Source organism: Choloepus didactylus, chromosome 6 (assembly GCF_015220235.1).
Source record: "Choloepus didactylus isolate mChoDid1 chromosome 6, mChoDid1.pri, whole genome shotgun sequence".
Classification (NCBI taxonomy): Eukaryota; Metazoa; Chordata; class Mammalia; order Pilosa; family Megalonychidae; genus Choloepus; species Choloepus didactylus.
Window position 1 is genome coordinate 122,955,508 of NC_051312.1, and position 20,188 is coordinate 122,975,695.

Genomic DNA, 20,188 nt, shown 5'->3' on the forward strand with positions numbered 1-20,188 from the left:
CAAGACACTTCTAATTTCGTTTCTGATTTCCTGTTTAACCCACTGGATATTTAAGAGTATGTTGTTTAATTTCCACTTATTCTGTGAATCTTCCATTTCTTCCTCTGTTATTGATTTCTAGCTTCATTCCATTGTAGTAAGAGAATATATACTGTATGATTTCAATATTTTTGAATTTATTGAGACTTATTTTGTGACCTAATTTATGGTCTATCCCAGAGAATCATCCATGTAAACTTGAGAAGACTATATATTCTGTTTTTGTTGGGGGAAGTGTTCTATATATGTCTGTTAGGACTAGTTGGTTTAGAGTGTCATTCCAGTCCTATTCTTCCATATTGATCTTTTGACTGGAAGTTCTACCCACTATTGAGAGGGGTCTATTAAAGACTCTACTATTAATGTAGAACTGTCAATTTATTCCTTCAAATCTTGTCAGTATTGGCTTCATTTATTTTGGGGTTATGCTGTTAGGTGCATATATATTTATAATTGTTACATCTTCGTGTTGAATTTTCCCCTTTATTAGTATATAATGACAGTCTTTATCCCTTGTAACTGTTTTTTGACTTAAAGTCTATTTTATCTGATATTAGTATAGCCACCCCAGCTCTCTTTTAGTTATTATTTACATGATATAATTTTTTCCATACTTTCACCCTCAACCTACTAGTATCTTTGAATTTAAGGTGATTCTCCTGCAGAGAGCATATAGTTGAGCCACACATTTCATCTATTCTGCCAATCTCTGTCTTTTGACTGGAGAGTAACCCATTAACATTTAAAGTCACCACTGATAACACAGGACTTTCTTCTGCCATTTTACTATTTAGTCCTTGTAAGTCTTACACCTTTTTTGTTCCTCAATTCTTCCATTAATGCCTTCTTTTATAATTATTTGATTTTTTTTTATGTTGTACCATATTGAGTGACTTCTCATTTATATCTGGATATATTTTTCATATATTTTCCTTTCGGTTACCAAGGGTTAACATGTAACATCTTAAATATATAACAATCATATTTGGTTTGATACCAACTGCTTCAGTTTGCTAAAACTACCAGAATGCAATATATCAGAAATGAATTGGCTTTTACAATGAGGATTTATTAACTTAGAATTTACAGTTCTAAGGCCATGAAAATTTCCCAATCAAGGCATCAACAGGATACCTGGATTCGGAAGACAGGCTGTTGGCATCCGGGACACTTCTGTCACATGGGAAGGCACATGACCAGCATCTGCTGGTCCTTCACTCTTGGGTTTCATTGCTTTCAGCTTCTGATTCCAGCCTGGTTCCTCTGTGGGTCCTCTCTAGCTTCTCTGGGCCTTTCTCTGAGCTCTCTGTTTTTTTGTTGTTGTTGTTGTTTGGTTGGTTGGTTTTGTCTTTTATTCTCTCATTAAGGACTCCAGTAAAAGGATTAATACCCACTTTGAATGGATTGGGGCAAATCTCAATTGAAATAACCTAACTAAAAGTTCTTACCTACAACAGGTCTGCACCCATAGGAATGGATTAAAAGAACATGGCCTTTTCTGGGGTACATAACAACTGCAAACTACCACATCAACTTACTTCAACAGCATGCACATATACTTTTCCTATACTACACTGTCTGACCACCTTTGTTTTTGTACTCGTTACCACCTATATCTTTGTATACTGTATATCCAAAAACATAGAGAGAATGTTACTTTTTATACATTTGCATTTGAGCACCTGTAGGATGTAAGAAATGGAGTTATATACCAAACAATGCACTACAATAATACTGGCATTTATAATTACCCAAATGATTACCTTTACCACAGGTCTTTATTTCTTTATGCTGCTTTGAACCACTGTCTAGTGTCGTTTCCTTTCAGTCTGAAGAACTCCCTTTAGCTTTGCTTGTAGGGTAGGTCTAGTGGTGATGAATTCCCTCTTCTTTTCTTTATCTGAGAATTTCTTAATCACTCTCTCATGTTTAAAACAAAGTCTCACTGGATACAAAATTCTTGGCTGGCAATTCTTTTCTATCAGCACTTTAATTATTTCAATCCACGGTCTTCTTGCCTCCATGGTTTCTGATGACAGTTGGCACTCGCTCTGATTGGAACTCCCTTGAACATAACACATTGCTTTTTCTCTTACAGATTTCAGAACTCTCTCTTTGCCCTTTGCATTTGATAGCATGATCAATATATGATGGGGTGTATTTTTCTTCATGTTTATTCTGTTCAGTGTTCTTGGCTTTTAGGATGTGCACCTTCATGTCTTTTGTTAAGTTTGGAAAGTTCTCTGTCATTATTTCTTTCAATGTTCTGTCTGCTCCTTTCTCTCTTTCTTCTTCTGGGACTCCCACAATGCATATATTGGTGTGCTTGACGGTGTCCCAGAGGTGTCTTAGGCTAGTTTCACTTTTAATGTTTTCTTTTCTTTCTGCTTCTCATTCTGACTCATTTCAAATGTTTTGTCTTTGAGTTCACTGATTTTTCTTCTGCCAGCTCCAATATGCTCTTGAAACCCTCCTGGCCATTTTTCATTTCTGTTATTTTTGACTTTGACCCCAGTATTTGTTTGGTTCTTTTTAAAAATGCCTATTTTTTTTACCAAGACTTTCATATTGCTCATTCATTGTTTTCCTGATATCCTTCAGTTTTTTCTCTATATTTACCTTCATCTCCTTGAATATTTTTAAGAATATTTTTTTAAAAGGCTTTGTTCAGTATGTCCATTTTCTCATCTTCATTGGTGTTTTCTGGATTTTTATCATCTTCCTTGGATGAGCTATCTTTCCTGTTTCTTTGTTTGTCTAGTACTTTTTTGTTGCACACTGTACATTTTAATATTTTAAAATGTTGCTATAACTGGATAAGTAGAAAATATTCAATATAATTTCTTTAGCTGGAAAATGGTTAGTATAGTCTTCAATAGCCAATAGAGGAAAAAAAAAAACCTGTGTATTAAGATCACTTTACTCAAGCAGCTTTGAGTTATTCTGACCATGAAAAGCCCTTGTTAAAATAACTTGCTATTGCTCTAATCTCAACAACAAAAACTTACTCTCTGCTCCCAGGAACTTTCCCAGCATTGCCTGCAGCAAGATATGAGGGACGTAACCATGTGGTCTCATAATCAGTACCTTGAAAAACAAGCCTGAATGCGGGGAGGACCTGAAGATAACAAAGAGATGCTGACCAAACAGCTTTCTCGCTTCTATTTTTTTTCCTTTCTGCTTTCTTCTGGCTTCTGGCCATTTCTTTGTCTGTTTGGGGTTATAAAAGCCCAAATAATTCTTCTCACTCTGAACTGGGCTTAAAAGGTTTTCCTTTCCTCCAGTTCCTTGTTGATGCATCTTCAATAAAGTCACCTTCTCACCAAAGAAAGAGACTTGTTTCTCTGTTTGATGCAGGATCAGGAGGGCCTGACTACCTAGGACCAGGTTTTCTACCGGTAACAATGTTAACTCTGGGATTTATTCCCTGGGATATCTGTTTCTTAGTTTTGTAACTAGCTACTGACAAGACAGAGATTTTCTTGAGCTTTAGCCTTCCTGTAGGGAAAGTATGCCAAAGTGAATGCAATGTAAAAGGTTTTCCTTGTCTTCTGGGCTTCTCTCTTGTTCTACACTTTTGATTATTAGCTGTTTTGGAGTTCCCCTGTTTATAGGAGTTGGGTTGTCCCCTCTGTTTCTCAGGAGACACGCTTCCCTCTGCCAGGTATTTGAAGACAGTAAGCCTTTGGCCCAGACTGTCTACCTCGATAGATTTTTACACTCCTTTCCCTGTCTCAGGATGCTTTTGCCTGCATGGCAAATTCTGGGAGGAGGGGCATGCTGGAGAGGACGTTCCCAGGTCAGTTTTTCCCAGCCAAAAAAGGACCAGGGACCCACAAAGGGGGTGCAGATGGGCTCCAAATTACCCTGGAGAGAGGATCAGGAAGGGTGCCAAGAGCTTCTCTGTTGAAACTGAGCTTTCTTGGCCTGCCCACCAATTGTAGCCCTTCAACTAACTGAATCCTGCAGCCTTGAGTAAGTGCAGTGTCTTTAAGTTTCCACTGCCACCACACAGTGGGGCAGGTTGAAACAGTGGTGGCCACCTCCCTTGTCCAGCCTTATTGAAACAATAGCTGCCACTGCCTTTGTCTGGACTGGGATGAAACCATGGCTGCTACCATTTTCTGGGTTGAAACAATGGCCACCCACAGAGCTGGGCCCCCCATGATCCAAAGTCACTAATGAAAAGCTATTCTCAGTGATCAACCGTGCCCACCCCTGTTCTTGGGAAAGATGATTTTTATGTCCCTGCTTGTCACCAGTGAGATAGCCAGGGGATAGACCCCATGGCGGTCAGTGAGAGTGGGGGATGGGCTCTGGTAGCCACAACCCAGAGAGAGCAATTTACTATTCTCTACCATAACTTATCAGCCTTTTCCTCCTGCTCTTCCCTGGTTGCTGTACAGTGTTCTTCTGGCCTTCAGAGTTTCAAAATAATTGTTTTAGGCAGTTCCTGTCTGTTTAATAGCTGCTTTGTAGAAGGACTGAGTTCTAGAGCTCCCTACTCTGCTATCTTCCCATAATCCTCCTTGTTGAATTATTTAACAAAGTATACATATTATTTTCAACATGATAATTTAAATATATATATTATAAATCACCATTTAAAAAGATTGTACATTTTCATTTCATATGACTTGTATTTATGATTCTTCAGTGTGAGAACTCTTCCCCTTAAGAAACCAAGGGGCCAGGACATTTACTCTTCCAGTTGCTAATTGTCTGGAGTAGCCAGTTACAACCAGGGGAAAATCTGCCCAAATAAACGGGCAAACTCTAGCATGCTTAGCAAAACTTCCTCTTATACCAGGCAAAGAAGATGATGATCTTCAAAATTTGGGGCTGGGCAATAAATCAGGCCCACAAATTGCAGTCATTCTCTTTATCTGGCCCTGAAGGCAGGGCCATCCAACTAAGCCACTCAGCTGCAATTTTTGTACAGGCAAACATATCTGGAAAAAAATGTCTCTTTGTCCTAATGCCTTTAAAAAAAATTAAATCTAATTTTTAAGGATAGTCATGCAATAGGTTTTGTTTGCTATGGGCATCTGTTAAGTATAAGGCAGTTTGGGTTCGAAAGACGAGGGACAAAGTCAAACACCAGGCATCAAAAAGTTTATAAGAGTTAATTGAAATAAGCCACAGGATGGCCCTGAGCCAGCAGGAAAAGTCTGCTCGAGAACAGACGATGGGCGGTTGGATTCTCTTTTTATATGGCCTTTTGTCCACTAGAAGGTTGCACGGTGTTTGGACATGCAAGATATTTGACTTTTGGCAAATAGGGAATTACAGTATTTTATCTTGTAACTTTTGGTAGTGCTTTATTTGCAGATTCAAACAGGAGAGGTGAGAAAGGGAGGGAGTATCTTGTGGCAGAAGTGGGGGAGAGGATGGGAGGAGGCGATGGACTTTTAACAAAGGCAGTAAAGTTGTGGCGTGAAATGGGAAAGGAAGTTGGGGTAGGCAGCTATAAGCTTAGCAAGGATGGTGAAGTGGTGAACGGAAGGGAGGAAGCTGCAAAGGAGCGGGGAGACAGCAACAGAGGGCCTGGCTTTACATCAAAAGAAATGGGGGAAGGGTCCAAGACTCAAACCTAACATTAACTTTGTCTTAAAACAAAATATCAGATCTAAAAAGGAACTTCAAATACATCTTTTACTTAAATAACCAATTCATTGAGATATAGTTCATATAATATAAATTCATCTTTTTGAAGTATAAAATTAAGTGGATTTTAGTATATTCAAAGAGTTGCAAAGCCATTGTCACAATCTAATTCAAGAACAATTTTCATTACTCTCAAAAGGAAGCCAGAGGTAAGACATTAGGGCCTTCTCAAGTCTTTTTTGGGACATGTGTGCAGGCCTGCTGGGACTTTGCAAAGCCCCATTCTTATTCCCCAGTTTTATTTTTTAAGTTTTTTTTTTTTTCTTTTTAAGTAACACCATCTTGGACAGCTGCAGTGTAAAACAATAGTTGCTGATTGATTTCAACAAATGTCTTAGGGATATGGCTTGTCACACAGATTGAGCTCTGTGTCATTTCAAATAAAGACAAACCCTAGGAATGGAGCTTTTCAGCAAGCTGCCAGACTTGTCAAATAACAACAAACCATTAGGGACATGGTTTTTTGGGCACTCCAAACCCATTCCTCCCCCTCTACTAACTGCTTGGCAACTGGTTTTCACAGATAGCATAGATGTGAGGTTGTTGGTTTTCAAGCTACCATGGAGCTGGGGACAAGAAGATGGACTTAGCACAAGTTAAAATGCCACAAATGTCACTTTTTTTTTAACCAATATTTAGCCAATTTATTTGGATAAAATCTCCCAGAATGTTGTCTGAAGTTGATTGTTCCTTAGCTATTTCCAGAGTTCTGAAAATTTTGATTTTGAAAATTTTTGCCAGTGTTCTCATTGCTTATGTGGAGGAGTGGATTTTCAGAGGTCCTTACTCTACAATTCAAGAAGTTCTTCTCCATCTGGAAGGCATTTGGTAACTGACACTACATTTTTAATAGCCTTCCAAATATCTCTCTTTTTCCCACTCTCAGAATTTTACATATATTTAAATAAATTTCATTTACATAAAACATATGCTATTATGTAAAAGGATTTTTTCACCTATTAATATGCTGTAGATCTTTCCATATCAATAAATGTACCAACATTTTTAATGGCTGCGTTCCACTGAAGGCACATTTCTAAAAAGGTTATGATATATCTAAGACACTATGCATATAGTTAAGTTATGAAGCTTTACCCCAAAATGAACACATATGAAACCAACACCCAAGTTAAAAAGTATAAAACCTTATTTAGAGACATTTAATAAAGTTGAATAAATGAGAAATGCTGTCTTATTGGATAGAAAATTCAATATACTAAAGATATCACGCTACTCAAATTTATCTAGAGTAATGAAATCCCAATCAAAATCTCAGCATGGCTTATTGAGAAATATGACAAGCTGATTCTAAAATCGCCATGTAAGAAAAAATGCCTAGGTCAAAAATGGTAATATGGGAGACTTGTTCTATCAAATATCAATATTTATTATAAAGCTGTATTAATTAACACAATGTGTATTAGAGCATAGATAGAAAAATACATCAATGTAATAAACAGAGAGCTCCAAATCTGACCTGTGCCCATATGAATACCTCATATAAGACAAAGGTGACATTTCAGATCACTAGAGAAAACGAGAAAATTCAATGGATGGATGCTAACTCAACTGGTTGTTCACCTGCAAAATATGTTATTAATATGAAAAAATAAAATCAGCTCCCAGCCAAAAGATAAATTCCCAATAAAAGACTTAAAAATGAAAGGAAAACTTTAAAACTATTAGACGCAAAAATAAGCTATTTTTATGACCTGTGTTAGAGAGTTATTCCTTGAACATAACAAAAAGTACTAAGTATAAGAGAAAGCTTGACAAAAGTGATTGCTTTAAAATGAAGAATATCTAACAGAGCACCATAAAAAGCACTACAAACAATAGGCTACAAACTGAAATATACACTGACTCTATGGATCAAGTCAGTGCATATTGGGGAGCATTTACATCTTTACAATATTGAGACTTATTTTCTATGTATGTGGATTATCTCTCCACTTATTTAGCCATTTATAATTCATTTCAACAAAGTTTTAAAACTTTTATAATTTTCTCTAGCACATATTTTTAATTATGTTTTGTTTATTTCTGGCATATATAAATGCAATTTATTTTTATATAGGTTTTATATCCAGTTATTTCAGCAGATGCTTTTGTGCTCTGCATCTTATTTCTTCATCCCATTTCTGATTTCGGCACAGGTGGTAGACAATTTCATACATTTTTCATACATACAGCCAAGATCCTATCACTAGCACATACTGTGGTATCTTTCAACCAGACTCCCATCATTTGGAAAGGAAAATTCTAATTCTACAAAGGAGATTCAAATTCTTCAGAGGGTCACCAGTGGAATTAAATTCCAGTTACTTACAGCAGTAACTAACTCAATACATCATGTACTGGCTTTTCCGTATTTCTTATCTTATGTTCTAAGCCATCTCACTGCCGCTTCTCTGGTATCACTTCCCAAATAACCTACCTGTATCCTAGCCCTTTTCTCAGAACCCACTTTCAGATAAAGCCAAAGGTAGTCAACTGGCTCAACGCTCTTATTATTTCTAATATTTTGTTTGTAAACTCTTTTGCATTTTCCATGTATTCAATCACAGCATCTACCTATATTGGTAGATTGGTTAGTTCATCAATTCTTATGCCTTCTGTTTAATTTCTTTTCTTACTTATGCTGGCTTGTCCCTTCAAAAAAAAAGGTGATAATGAGCATTTTTATCTTGTACCTAATTTTAAAAGAAATGCCTCAAACATTTTTTCTATTAAGAATGATGTTTGCAGTCAATTTTTGTTAGGTATCCTTATTTGGATTAAGGAAATTTCCTTCTATTCACATCTCACTGAGAATGTTACTCATGAAAGAGCGCTGATTTTTAAAAATGTTTTCTGCATCTTTTGAGATGATTATATATTATTTTTCTACTTTCATCTGTTCATCAGGTGAATGATATTTATAGATCTTCTGATGGTAAACCACTCTGGGATTTCTGGATTGAGCCATGCTTTTTTATGATGTGTTATCCTTTCATAGGCTGTTGGATTTGCTTTGCTAAAAAATTGTTTAAATTTTTGTATCTTTAGTCACAAAAGAGATTGCCCAATATTTTCTTGCTTGTACTGTCCTTCTCCGGTTTTGCTTTCAAGTTTCTATCTAGTTGCATAAAAAGAACTCAGAAATATTCCCTCTTTCCCTAACTGGAAGAGTTTATCTAAGTTTAGAGTGACTCTTACATTGTAAGTTCTGTAGAAACTGTATATTGCCTTTATATTTTCTTTGTGAGAAGAGCCTACTGATTTGATATATTGAAGTATTCAGGTTTTCTATTTCTTCTTAAGTTTTATTTTTCTAGCAATTTGTCCTTTCAAAGTTACTGACATATATGTAAACTGTCCTTTCATAGGTGATCAAAATGAAGCCCTGGGAGGGAAAGCAACCTATTTAAGTGCACACAGTTTACTGATTCAATTGAGACTCAGTTAAAAAAAAAAAAAATGTATCTTTGATTAGCATCCTCAGGAAAAATACTTGTGTAAAGAAAGCTTTGAGGGAGGCGGGGCAAGATGGCAGACTGGTGGGCTGTAAGTTTTAGTTACTCCTCCAGGAAAGTAGGTAAAAAGCCAGGAACTGCGTGGACTGGACACCACAGAGCAATCTGTCTTTGGGCATACTTCATACAACACTCATGAAAACGTCGAACTGCTGAGATCAGCGAAATCTGTAAGTTTTTGCGGCCAGGGGACCCGCGCCCCTCCCTGCCAGGCTCAGTCCCGGGGGAGGAGGGGCTGTCAGCTCCGGGAAGGAGAAGGGAGAACTGAAGTGGCTGCTCTTATCGGAAACTCATTCTACTGATTCAAACTCCAACCATAGATAGACTGAGACCAGACACCAGAGACTCTGAGAGCAGCCAGCCCAGCAGAGAGGAGACAGGCATAGAAAAAAAACAACACGAAAAACTCCAAAATAAAAGCAGAGGATTTTTGGAGTTCTGGTGAACACAGAAAGGGGAAGGGCGGCGCTCAGCCCTTGAGGCGCATATGCAAATCCCGAAGCAAAGCTGATCTCTCTGCCCTGTGGACCTTTCCTTAATGGCCCTGGTTGCTTTGTCTATTAGCATTTCAATAACCCATTAGATCTCTGAGGAGGGCCATTTTTTTGTTTTGTTTTGTTTTGTTTTTAAATCCTTTTTTCTTTTTCTAAAACAATTACTCTAAGAAGCCCAATACAGAAAGCTTCAAAGAATTGCAATTTGGGCACGTCAAGTCAAGAGCAGAACTAAGAGAGCTCTGAGACAAAAGGCAATAATCCAGTGGCTGAGAAAATTCACTAAACAACACAACTTCCCAAGAAAACGGGGGTGTCCGCTCACAGCCACCATCCTGGTGGACAGGAAACACTCCTGCCCATCGCCAGCCCCATAGCCCAGAACTGCCCCAGACAACCCAGTGTGACGGAAGTGCTTCAAATAACAGGCACACACCACAAAACTGGGCGTGGACATTAGCCTTCCCTGCAACCTCAGCTGAATGTCCCAGAGCTGGGAAGGTGGAGCAGTGTGAATTAACAAAGACCCATTCAGCCATCATTTGAGCAGACTGGGAGCCTCCCTACACAGCCCAGCAGCCCAGAACTGCCCTGGGGGGACGGCACTCACCTGTGACATAGCACAGTCATCCCTCAACAGAGGACCCGGGGTGCACGGCCTGGAAGAGGGGCCCACTTGCAAGTCTCAGGAGCCATACACCAATATCAAAGACTTGTGGGTCAGTGGCAGAGACAAACTGTGGCAGGACTGAACTGAAGGATTAGACTATTGCAGCAGCTTTAAAACTCTAGGATCATCAGGGAGATTTGATTGTTAGGGCCACCCTCCCTCCCCGACTGCCCAGAAACACGCCCCACATACAGGGCAGGCAACACCAACTACACACACAAGCTTGGTACACCAATTGGGCCCCACAAGACTCACTCCCCCACTCACCAAAAAGGCTAAGCAGGGGAGAACTGGCTTGTGGAGAACAGGTGGCTCGTGGACGCCACCTGCTGGTTAGTTAGAGAAAGTGTACTCCACGAAGCTGTAGATCTGATAAATTAGAGATAAGGACTTCAATAGGTCTACAAACCCTAAAAGAACCCTATCAAGTTCAGCAAATGCCACGAGGCCAAAAACAACAGAAAATTATAAAGCATATGAAAAAACCAGACGATATGGATAACCCAAGCCCAAGCACCCAAATCAAAAGACCAGAAGAGACACAGCACCTAGAGCAGCTACTCAAAGAACTAAAGATGAACAATGAGACCATAGTACGGGATATGAAGGAAATCAAGAAGACCCTAGAAGAGCATAAAGAAGACATTGCAAGACTAAATAAAAAAATGGATGATCTTATGGAAATTAAACTGTTGACCAAATTAAAAAGATTCTGGACACTCATAGTACAAGACTAGAGGAAGTTGAACAATGAATCAGTGACCTGGAAGATGACAGAACGGAAAATGAAAGCATAAAAGAAAGAATGGGGAAAAAAATTGAAAAACTCGAAATGGACCTCAGGGATATGATAGATAATATGAAACGTCCGAATATAAGACTCATTGGTGTCCCAGAAGGGGAAGAAAAGGGTAAAGGTCTAGGAAGAGTATTCAAAGAAATTGTTGGGGAAAACTTCCCAAATCTTCTAAACAACATAAATACACAAATCATAAATGCTCAGCGAACTCCAAATAGAATAAATCCAAAAAAACCCACTCCGAGACATATACTGATCACACTGTCAAACATAGAAGAGAAGGAGCAAGTTCTGAAAGCAGCAAGAGAAAAGCAATTCACCACATACAAAGGAAACAGCATAAGACTAAGTAGTGACTACTCAGCAGCCACCATGGAGGCGAGAAGGCAGTGGCACGATATATTTAAAATTCTGAGTGAGAGGAATTTCCAGCCAAGAATACTTTATCCAGCAAAGCTCTCCTTCAAATTTGAGGGAGAGCTTAAATTTTTCACAGACAAACAAATGCTGAGAGAATTTGCTAACAAGAGACCTGCCCTACTGGAGATACTAAAGGGAGCCCTACAGACAGAGAAACAAAGACAGGACAGAGAGACTTGGAGAAAGGTTCAGTACTAAAGAGATTCAGTATGGGTACAATAAAGGATATTAATAGAGAGAGGGAAAAATATGGCAAACATAAACCAAAGGATAAGATGGCCGATTCAAGAAATGCCTTCACGGTTTTAACGTTGAATGTAAATGGATTAAACTCCCCAATTAAAAGATATAGATTCGCAGAATGGATCAAAAAAAATGAACCATCAATATGTTGCATACAAGAGACTCATCTTAGACACAGGGACACAAAGAAACTGAAAGTGAAAGGATGGAAAAAAATATTTCATGCAAGCTACAGCCAAAAGAAAGCAGGTGTAGCAATATTAATCTCAGATAAAATAGACTTCAAATGCAGGGATGTTTTGAGAGACAAAGAAGGCCACTACATACTAATAAAAGGGACAATTCAGCAAGAAGAAATAACAATCGTAAATGTCTATGCACCCAATCAAGGTGCCACAAAATACATGAGAGAAACACTGGCAAAACTAAAGGAAGCAATTGATGTTTCCACAATAATTGTGGGAGACTTCAACACATCACTCTCTCCTATAGATAGATCAACCAGACAGAAGACCAATAAGGAAATTGAAAACCTAAACAATCTGATAAATGAATTAGATTTAACAGACATCTACAGGACATTACATCCCAAATCACCAGGATACACATACTTTTCTAGTGCTCACGGAACTTTCTCCAGAATAGATCATATGCTGGGACATAAAGCAAGCCTCAATAAATTTAAAAAGATTGAAATTATTCAAAGCACATTCTCTGACCACAATGGAATACAATTAGAAGTCAATAACCATCAGAGACTTAGAAAATTCACAAATACCTGGAGGTTAAACAACACACTCCTAAGCAATCAGTGGGTTAAAGAAGAAATAGCAAGAGAAATTGCTAAATATATAGAGACGAATGAAAATGAGAACACAACATACCAAAACCTATGGGATGCAGCAAAAGCAGTGCTAAGGGGGAAATTTATAGCACTAAACGCATATATTAAAAAGGAAGAAAGAGCCAAAATCAAAGAACTAATGGATCAACTGAAGAAGCTAGAAAATGAACAGCAAACCAATCCTAAACCAAGTACAAGAAAAGAAATAACAAGGATTAAAGCAGAAATAAATGACATAGAGAACAAAAAAACAATAGAGAGGATAAATATCACCAAAAGTTGGTTCTTTGAGAAGATCAACAAGATTGACAAGCCCCTAGCTAGACTGACAAAATCAAAAAGAGAGAAGACCCATATAAACAAAATAATGAATGAAAAAGGTGACATAACTGCAGATCCTGAAGAAATTAAAAAAATTATAAGAGGATATTATGAACAACTGTATGGCAACAAACTGGATAATGTAGAAGAAATGGACAATTTCCTGGAAACATATGAACAACCTAGACTGACCAGAGAAGAAATAGAAGACCTCAACCAACCCATCACAAGCAAAGAGATCCAATCAGTCATCAAAAATCTTCCCACAAATAAATGCCCAGGGCCAGATGGCTTCACAGGGGAATTCTACCAAACTTTCCAGAAAGAACTGACACCAATCTTACTCAAACTCTTTCAAAACATTGAAAAAAATGGAACACTACCTAACTCATTTTATGAAGCTAACATCAATCTAATACCCAAACCAGGCAAAGATGCTACAAAAAAGGAAAACTACCGACCAATCTCCCTAATGAATATAGATGCAAAAATCCTCAACAAAATACTTGCAAATCGAATCCAAAGACACATTAAAAAAATCATACACCATGACTAAGTGGGGTTCATTCCAGGCATGCAAGGATGGTTCAACATAAGAAAAACAATCAATGTAGTACAACACATTAAAAACTCGAAAGGGAAAAATCAATTGATCATCTCAATAGATGCTGAAAAAGCATTTGACAAAATCCAACATCCCTTTTTGATAAAAACACTTCAAAAGGTAGGAATTGAAGGAAACTTCCTCAACATGATAAAGAGCATATATGAAAAACCCACAGCCAGCATAGTACTCAATGGTGAGAGACTGAAAGCCTTCCCTCTAAGATCAGGAACAAGACAAGGATGCCCGCTGTCACCACTGTTATTCAACATTGTGCTGGAAGTGCTAGCCAGGGCAATCCGGCAAGACAAAGAAATAAAAGGCATCCAAATTGGAAAAGAAGAAGTAAAACTGTCATTGTTTGCAGATGATATGATCTTATATCTAGAAAACCCTGAGAAATCGACGATACAGCTACTAGAGCTAATAAACAAATTTAGCAAAGTAGCGGGATACAAGATTAATGCACATAAGTCAGTAATGTTTCTATATGCTAGAAATGAACAAACTGAAGAGACACTCAAGAAAAAGATACCATTTTCAATAGCAACTAAAAAAATCAAGTACCTAGGAATCAACTTAACCAAAGATGTAAAAGACCTATACAAAGAAAACTACATAACTCTACTAAAAGAAATAGAAGGGGACCTTAAAAGATGGAAAAATATTCCATGTTCATGGATAGGAAGGCTAAATGTCATTAAGATGTCAATTCTACCCAAACTCATCTACAGATTCAATGCAATCCCAATCAAAATTCCAACAACCTACTTTGCAGACTTGGAAAAGCTAGTTATCAAATTTATTTGGAAAGGGAAGATGCCTCGAATTGCTAAAGACACTCTAAAAAAGAAAAACGAAGTGGGAGGACTTACACTCCCTGACTTTGAAGCTTATTATAAAGCCACAGTAGCCAAAACAGCATGGTACTGGCACAAAGATAGACATATAGATCAATGGAATCGAATTGAGAATTCAGAGATAGACCCTCAGATCTATGGCCGACTGATCTTTGATAAGGCCCCCAAAGTCACCGAACTGAGCCATAATGGTCTTTTCAACAAATGGGGCTGGGAGAGTTGGATATCCATATCCAAAAGAATGAAAGAGGACCCCTACCTCACCCCCTACACAAAAATTAACTCAAAATGGACCAAAGATCTCAATATAAAAGAAAGTACCATAAAACTCCTAGAAGATAATGTAGGAAAACATCTTCAAGACCTTGTATTAGGAGGCCACTTCCTAGACTTTACACCCAAAGCACAAGCAACAAAAGAAAAAATAGATAAATGGGAACTCCTCAAGCTTAGAAGTTTCTGCACCTCAAAGGAATTTCTCAAAAAGATAAAGAGGCAGCCAACTCAATGGGAAAAAATTTTTGGAAACCATGTATCTGACAAAAGACTGATATCTTGCATATACAAAGAAATCCTACAACTCAATGACAATAGTACAGACAGCCCAATTATAAAATGGGCAAAAGATATGAAAAGACAGTTCTCTGAAGAGGAAATACAAATGGCCAAGAAACACATGAAAAAATGTTCAGCTTCACTAGCTATTAGAGAGATGCAAATTAAGACCACAATGAGATACCATCTAACACCGGTTAGAATGGCTGCCATTAAACAAACAGGAAACTACAAATGCTGGAGGGGATGTGGAGAAATTGGAACTCTTATTCATTGTTGGTGGGACTGTATAATGGTTCAGCCACTCTGGAAGTCAGTCTGGCAGTTCCTTAGAAAACTAGATATAGAGCTACCATTCGATCCAGCGATTGCCCTTCTCGGTATATACCCGGAAGATCGGAAAGCAGTGACACGAACAGGTATCTGCACGCCAATGTTCATAGCAGCATTATTCACAATTGCCAAGAGATGGAAACAACCCAAATGTCCTTCAACAGATGAGTGGATAAATAAAATGTGGTATATACACACGATGGAATACTACGTGGCAGTAAGAAGGAACGATCTGGTGAAACATATGACAACATGGATGAACCTTGAAGACATAATGCTGAGCGAAATAAGCCAGGCACAAAAAGAGAAATATTATATGCTACCACTAATGTCAACTTTGAAAAATGTAAAACAAATGGTTTATAATGTAGAATGTAGGGGAACTAGCAGTAGAGAGCAATTAAGGAAGGGGGAACAATAATCCAAGAAGAACAGATAAGCTATTTAACGTTCTGGGGATGCCCAGAAATGACTATGGTCTGTTAATTTCTGATGGATGTAGTAGGAACAAGTTCACTGAAATGTTGCTATATTATGTAACTTTCTTGGGGTAAAGTAGGAACATGTTGGAAGTTAAGCAGTTATCTTAGGTTAGTTGTCTTTTTCTTACTCCCTTGTTATGGTCTCTTTGAAATGTTCTTTTATTGTATGTTTGTTTTCTTTTTAACTTTTTTTTTCATACAGTTGATTTAAAAAAGAAGGGAAAGTTAAAAAAAAAAAAAGAAAGAAAAAAGACAAACAAGGAAAAAAAAAAAAAAAAGATGTAGTGTCCCCTTGAGGAGCCTGTGGAGAATGCAGGTGTATTCGCCTACCCCACCTCCATGGTTGCTAACATGACCACAGACATAGGGGACTGGTGGTTTGATGGGTTGAGCCCTCTACCATAAGTTTTACCCTTGGGAAGATGGTTGCTGCAAAGGAGAGGCTAGGCCTCCCTGTATTTGTGCCTAAGAGTCTCCTCCTGAATGCCTCTTTGTTGCTCAGATGTGGCCCTCTCTCTCTGGCTAAGCCAACTTGAAAGGTGAAATCACTGCCCTCCCCCCTACGTGGGATCAGACACCCAGGGAAGTGAATCTCCCTGGCAACGTGGAATATGACTCCCGGGGAGGAATGTAGACCCGGCATCGTGGGATGGAGAACATCTTCTTGACCAAAAGGGGGATGTGAAAGGAAATGAAATAAGCTTCAGTGGCAGAGAGATTCCAAAACGAGCCGAGAGGTCACTCTGGTGGGCACTCTTACGCACACTTTAGACAACCTTTTTTAGGTTCTAAAGAATTGGGGTAGCTGGTGGTGGATACCTGAAACTATTAAACTACAACCCAGAACCCATGAATCTCGAAGACAGTTGTATAAAAATGTAGCTTATGAGGGGTGACAATGGGATTGGGAATGCCATAAGGACCAAACTCCACTTTGTCTAGTTTATGGATGGATGTGTAGAAAAGTAGGGGAAGGAAACAAACAGACAAAGGTACCCAGTGTTCTTTTTTACTTCAATTGCTCTTTTTCACTCTAATTATTATTCTTGTTATTTTTGTGTGTGTGCTAATGAAGGTGTCAGGGATTGATTTAGGTGATGAATGTACAACTATGTAATGGTACTGTAAACAATCGAAAGTACAATTTGTTTTGTATGACTGCGTGGTATGTGAATATATCTCAATAAAATGATGATTAAAAAAAAAAAGAAAGCTTTGATTAAAATTTGTGATCCTCAGAAAAACATATACCAGAAAATTCTAACTTCTAAATAAATATTGAGATTGTATATTCAACTAGTTTAATAAACATATTTAGTATATATATTTATTAATATTTAGTATATAAATATACTGTGCATTATCCAGATCCTTTTCTTTCAAACATTCTCATTACCTTAATCCCCAAGAAGACAGAGCTATCATACCGGCATTGGCCAATTATCTTTCCATAGCACATGTCAGGGCTATGGGTGAATCAGTCAAAAAACACACAATTTCAGATGAGGCTGAGGCCACTGAGTGACACAATAAATCTCTGCAGGTACCTTAGAGCATGGCTGATGTCACAGTTGTGGTCAAACATAAGCACAGCCAGGAAAATGGCCAAATTCTCATGGTGAAAAATTTCAAAATAATGGTTCTTTCATACACAAAATCAAGTTGTTCTACTTACATAAGCACCCCGTTTCAGACTATTTTTATATTTAGGGGCTTATATTCAGGTAGTTGATTCAAGATAAAATTTACAAAATTTCTTTGCTGTAGGAAAGTTGGGGGCTGTGATTAGCACTGAAAGGCCTTAGAAGAACTGATACTGGAAAGAACTCTAAAAGGAGCAGATTTCTGGAGTACTGAGAAATAATAAGCCCGAGAAATAATAATAGTTAATATGCAGCACCTCTTCATTGAAAATCTTCCTTTTTTTTGCAATGACAACAGAAAATGAGAAGATCCCAGCTACACTCAAACAGCTGTAACTCAGAGTTTCTGTCAAGTTCCAGACACAGCTTACTGGAAGCAAAGTCTTTCAGTGCAGTAAGCCAGGAGAACTTTTACCCCAGCAAGGGCAAAGTTGTCAGCTCCCAGGGTTGGACAATAAAAACCAAGTCCAAATGTGGGGATCAGGTTTCACTTTGTTCTAGGATAGGCACTGGAAGCTGAGGGAAAAGTATGGCCACGAGATGTGGTATGTGGGTGTGGTTTTAGAAGTGTAGAGATAGATTAGATGACAAAATCAAGTTATTTGACAAATCCTTCCAGAAGTTTGGTACCCTCAAAGCTAAAGACAAAGAAGCCTGAAATTTCTCAGTCAGTTTAATGGAGATGGAGCCCCACTTCACCTAAAGGCTCCCAATCAGGTTTCTGTGTTCTGGGACCACAGAGAAAATTCAGGAACCTAAGAAGACTGAGAAGACAGAGGTGAGATTGATAATCATGATATGGTTATGAGTAGAGTATCAGTTCTGCCTGATGCTTTAGGTGCATTATCACATAAAATCCTCACAACCACCACGTGAGTTAGCTTGCAAGTAATTAGACATGACTACTACTATTGGACTAAAATGGACTTCAGTATTCCCAGTCCCACTGCAGAGTGAAAGTTCTTGATACATTCACCTGCTACCTTCTTACTACATCAGAGATGGGATAGGAGCATCTGCAGGTAACGGAGAACTAATTCCTACTAATGGAATTGGTCCAGATCAGGGCAAAGACAGAAGATAGGTAGCTATACGTTGTGTATAAAAAACCATTGCAAAACTTGGTAGCTTAAAATAATAATGATTCATTATTTCTCACAATTCTCCAGTGTATATGAGCTTCAACTGGCATTTCTTCTATTGGTGCTGGAACATCCAAAATGAATTCTTCCCTTTCATAATTGGCACCTCAGCTAGGGTGGCTGGAACAATTGGGCATCATTGCAGTTGTGCTAGCATCTCTCTCACTCCATGTGGTCTCTCGGATAGAGTAGGCAGACATCTTTACTTGGTAGCTCAGGGCTTCAAGATACAGCAGTCCAAGAGTACATGCCCCAATGTGCAAGTGCTTTTCAAGGCTTTGCCTGTGTCATGTTTGCTAATGTCCCATTGGCAAAAGCTCAAAGTCAGTATGGGAGGGAATTACATGAAGGTGTGAACACCAGAAGGCATGGATCACTGGAGGCCATCAGACACATTTACATGGTGTAACATCTGTGAGTTAGAAATGATTTTGTCCTATCTTGGGTCAAGTCATAATGTTCAGGACAGAAAAGACAGAAGAACACTGAGAGGAACCTGGAGTCAGTCCATCTACTGGCAGGTGGACTGAAACGTGATCAGAAAAACCTCGAATGCACTGCAAGTGTCTAGAGAGTGCCCCACCCTCCGAGGAAGGCTGGATGTTGGTAATGAGTGTTAGTCCAGGACTCCAACCAGCCTTAAGGGTCTAGCTTGAGGGAAAGGGGTTTCTTTAGGTGGACATGATATGGCAACATGAAATCCAGGATGAAAAAGGTAGAAAACTGATCCCAAAGGAAAATAAAACTGGCCAACAGGTAGCATCTCTAACCATAGAATTCTAATACCCAAGTAATGAAAAGAACAAATCCAAGTCAAAGTTTCAAGTCAAGAAATATTGGGAATGCTGGAGATATGAAGATGACAGACCCTATGCAAATGGGAACAAAACTGTGTCCAGATACTCAGGACTAAAGTACAGGGCAAGGTCTTGGTCTCGGGAACTAGGAAGATGCCCATTTGCTGAAAAGGGGGGTGGGGTGGGGGAGCAACTCAGAGATACATAAGCCCAAATGAGACTTGATTCTGAATCCCTGAACATTGGTTTGAAGATGCATCAATTGCTCCAAATCACAGACAGGGCTGGTCCAGCCTTGTGGAGTGGATATGTGTTGTTTTATCTTTAAAACACCCTTCCTTTAAAGAACAACCCCTATACCCATTGGACATGGAATTCAATGGGGTTGGACCTCGCCCCTCTCTTCTCCACAGCAATGAGCATGTAGCCCAGGCCTTGTCAATAATAATTCACCATTTCCCCATAGAGAGAAATTTGTTCTAAGGAGTGAGTCTGTGATCTTTTTGTTAACTTTAATTTAATCTGTTTTAATTTGTTTTTAATTATTTATGCTTTTATTACTATGCAAGAATCTTTCAATTATTTTTATGTTTTCAAATTTATCAATTTTTTCCTTTATTGCATCTGAATTTTAAGTCTTATTCAGGAACATTTCCTCCACTTCTAGGTAATACAGGAAATCAATTTTCTTCTAGCGCTTATATTGCTTCAACTTTACATTTAAGTCTCTGATCCTTTTTATAATTTGAGAAACAGATCT